This window comes from Cryptomeria japonica, chromosome 9 (genome assembly GCF_030272615.1).
Source record: "Cryptomeria japonica chromosome 9, Sugi_1.0, whole genome shotgun sequence".
NCBI classification, from domain to species: domain Eukaryota; kingdom Viridiplantae; phylum Streptophyta; class Pinopsida; order Cupressales; family Cupressaceae; genus Cryptomeria; species Cryptomeria japonica.
Genome location: NC_081413.1, coordinates 279,030,047 through 279,034,305, shown reverse-complemented (window position 1 = coordinate 279,034,305; position 4,259 = coordinate 279,030,047).

Genomic DNA, 4,259 nt, shown 5'->3' with positions numbered 1-4,259 from the left:
CAAATCTAGTGGTGGGCATAAGTGGATTTTGGTGGCTACTGATTATTTTACTAAGTGGGTTGAAGCCATTCCCACAAGACAAGCTACCAGCAAAGTTGTGATAAAGTTTCTTTTGGAAAACATTTTGATTAGATTTGGGGTACCTCGAAAGATTGTGGTAGATAATGGGATGTGTTTCAGATCAAATGATTTTTTTTAATTTCTGTCAAAATTATGGCATCACTTTGTCATATTCATCACCTTATCATCCCCAGGGAAATGGACAGGCAGAATCCAACAATAAAAACTTGTTGAAAATTATCAAAAGGATGTTGGGTAATAATAAAAGAGCTTGGGATTCAAAATTGACATTAGCAGTATGGGATGATAGAGTGACAGTTAAGAAGTCTACAGGATTCACTCCATATGAGCTTGTATATGGCAAAGAAGCATGGTTACCCTTGAATAATCTGCTCCCAATCTATAATTTTGTTGCAGAAGAATTTTCATAAGAAGTAAACTTTAAGGGAGACATATTTATGGTGTTGGCTGAGTTGGATGAATGTAGAAGAGAAGCTCAGGAAAGAAACCTGCAAAGACAACAAATGGTAAAGGCTTTACATGATAGGAAAGCATGTGACAGGTAATTTGAAGAAGGGGAATGGGTGTTAAAATGGAATGCCAAAGATCAGGATAAAGGGAAGCATGGAAATTTTGATGCGCTTTGGCTAGGACCTTTTATCATTTCAGAAAAAGGTGGAGAAAACTCTTATTACTTGAAGGATACTGATGGTCAAGTGCAGGAGTTCCCAGTTCATGCTCAGTACCTTAAGCATTTTTTCTCTTGATGAGCAGGAAGTATTTTTGTATCATAATAGTTTAAATTTCTTTTTGCTTTCATTTTTTATCTGCTTTCTAGAGATAACTAGGATCTTGCTATGTCCTTAAATAGAACATACATCCCCAGAAAGAGCCACTGTTAGCACATATTTTTACAAAATATTTTGTGCTATATGGAGGCCTTTTCTTTTATCATATGAGTATTTATTGTTGGTTTGCATGCGCAGGAACCTTATTAGCAAGAGTAAAGTTCTCTAAGGATCAGTTGTTTCAAGAATGTCAAGGTATCGCTTGGGCACACTAAGGGCATGCACTAAGTATAGACTACATAAGGAACCCAATATGGAAACATTTAATCAGCAAAGAAGTCATTACGGTATAATCTAAGATTGTTTTCTAGTATGAATCAGACCTTGTGGGATAGTTGGGATCACTGATATTTAAGGTGGATGGCTCATTTGTTCAAAAGTGTAAAATTTCAATTATCGGCATAAGTAATCCTGATGAAACAACATTGGCAAGCAAAAGAAGGATTATCGACATGACATATACCGATAAATCAGAGTGCAGATTCATTAAGGCACTTAAGTAATATTCAACACGATGCGTGCTCTTGGAAAATCATACCATCGGGATAGCTTGTTCCGATGAGGCGGAAGGTGGGTATTTTCTATTGGCATATATCGGCTTATCAAAAATAATGAAAAAAATCTATCCTGATACCCGATGACTGAAGGGAACTGAAGGCGGGTCCATCGGAGAAAAAGATGATATCGAGATAGTGTAAAAATAGTTAGGTCGATCCCCGATGACATGGAGAATCAGAAGGGGGAACTATCGGTATTACCTATACCGATAAAACAGACTCGAAGGTATAAACCATAAAAGTGCATCAGAGACTCATCAGGACTTCGGGAGGAATAGAAAAAGGCTATTCTGACCCCCGATGAAGATAAAAGCACCTACAGAGATATCAGTGTAAATTATACCGATAAAGTAAACATTAAGTGAGGACTCATAGGGACATTGGAAGAAGAACTTTTATGCTATGTCAAATCCTGATAGCACTGTTAAGACGGATGGTGAGTTGCAAGGAGTTCTTCGGGGTGAGTTATGTCGATAATGCAGGGGGCCTAGTCAAAATGTAGATTGGTATATTGAGATCATCGGGGCATCAAAGGGACATAAAATGAACTATGTCAATACCCAATGGGTTAAGTAAAAGAAAACCGAAGGTGAATGCATTAGGGAGAGTTATGTCGATGGAGCATGAAAACAAAAAGCAAAGCCAAAACTGAAGGAGTATCCATCAGGATAAAGTGAACCATCGAGATAGGAGAAAAATTGCTATCCCAAGACCCAATAGGTCGATCAGGATAGATTATGCCAATCAGAAGGTAAGAAGTGGTAAAGTCATAACAAACAGCGCCAAACAATTGAATCATTGGGAAAAGTCTAGTTGATTAGCCGTTGGAGGTCTTGATGTGAAAAACCGACAAAATGGCTTCCATTAAATGCATTCATTGAGTAGGTTCGTTGCCACATGAAGCAAATCCATCAAGATTGTAGTAATTAAGTACAAGATTGGACTCCTTGGGATATATAGCTAGTGTTGCATAACAACATTTCGCACAAAGTTATTGCAGAAAGTTATCAGGTGTTCATTATTGAGAGATATTATGAGTTGTTGAGCATAGAGTAAAGGAATTTATAGAGATGGAAGGGTCAAGCTCAAAAGGGAAGAGGAAGGTTGTTGAAATATCCAGTACCATGACAAAAAAATCAAAGGGTGAAGTCAGTGAGGCTCGAAGAAAATTAAATCAAGACATGATAGATCAGATGGGCTCTCCGGAGCCAAGTCACGCAGAGCTAAGGTGAATTTTCCTATTCGCGACTAGTTGGAAGACAGATATAGAAAGATTGGAGATGTATTCACAACAGTGTGAGGGGATGAGTTGTTTCTTTTCCATTACTTCCACATGGATGAGCCCATGCCAATTTCAAACTCGTGGAGTACCGGTATAGGTAAACTCGTGGTACCTAATGTCTTTGTAAATATTGATTTGTTGAAGCTTCTAGTAAGACATTATGATACAAACAAGCGATACATTTTGTTGCCCGACAAGACTACTTTAGTTCACTTTGCAATAGCCACAATTCAGAAGGTTTTTGCAATAGATCTGGAAGTGAAGGTGCCCTTATCTTTTGTGGATTTGAAAGAAGAATACAGAAAAATGGATACTACATACCAGGGTTGGAACCTCGCTATTCACAAAGCAAAGAAGGGGAGGCTAATAGAGGAAGACAATCCTCCTTATGATATGACTATTTTCAAGAAATATTTATAGTACACATATATGGCATGTGTTCAGGCTGGAGGAGTTGAAGTTCTTGATGTAGAAAACATAGGACCGTTGGTATTAGCAACAGATATTCAGAGACATGAGCCTAGAGCTTTTGATTTTGCTTCATACCTGGTGGATAGACTTCATGAAGGCTTCTTGAACCTGAAAGAAAATCTAGACAAGCACTTCAAGCATTGTTCATTGTTGATGCATATTATTTTATTTTATGGGAGATTTAGAGGGTTATGGCCAAAAGGTTTAAATGTAAAAATAGTTGGGAAGAATAAACAGAATCAACCAGTGTAGTTATGGGTTTCTCTCTAGGATTACAAATATGTAAATTCTCATTACCTCAAATTTGAAGAATTATTTGTTAAACCAATTTCCTTGCTTTTTGGTCAGCCTCTGCAAGGATCATTTTCTAAGGATGTAAAAAAAATTCTTAGGCCTCATGAGCACAAAAATCTGAAGGTTAATCACAATTGGGGTGATTGGTACTCATGCCAAAATTTCACTTTTGTTCGGTGCTATGGATTTGAAGGTTACCCCTATGTGCTACCGAAGCCTGCACCACACAGGATTGCTTTTTTGAAAATTCTAAGGCAATTAAGTGTCTCTAATGCCAAACATTTTGGAGATGCACACACGCAAGTCTTCCTCCCTGGCACACTTCATTTCCTGGATTTTAAAATTTTATCTATGAGAGCATATGAGGCTATTGACAGGAAGTCGGTGGATGAATACAACCTATTCCAACACACATCTAGAATGCATTATGATCCTGAGGGCTACATCCACATGAGCAGGAAGAGACAAGAGTTGGGAGATTACTTTCATGAGGAGGATGAGTTTGAGGACATGTATAAAAATAGGGAAGTGGGGGAGCTTACAGAGGTTATGGAGACCTTAGAGAAGAAATTGGAGGAGAGAAGACAGAGACTAGAAAACATGGAGTGAGACCCAGCTCAAAGTGATTCAAGTGAGAACGAAGTAGTTTCCAAGCTCTGTGCACCTGAGAAAGAGAAGGAACTAGAAGCACAGGATAAGCTCCTCGTTGCGCTAAATGCAGAAACAGATGAAAGAATGACATAGCCC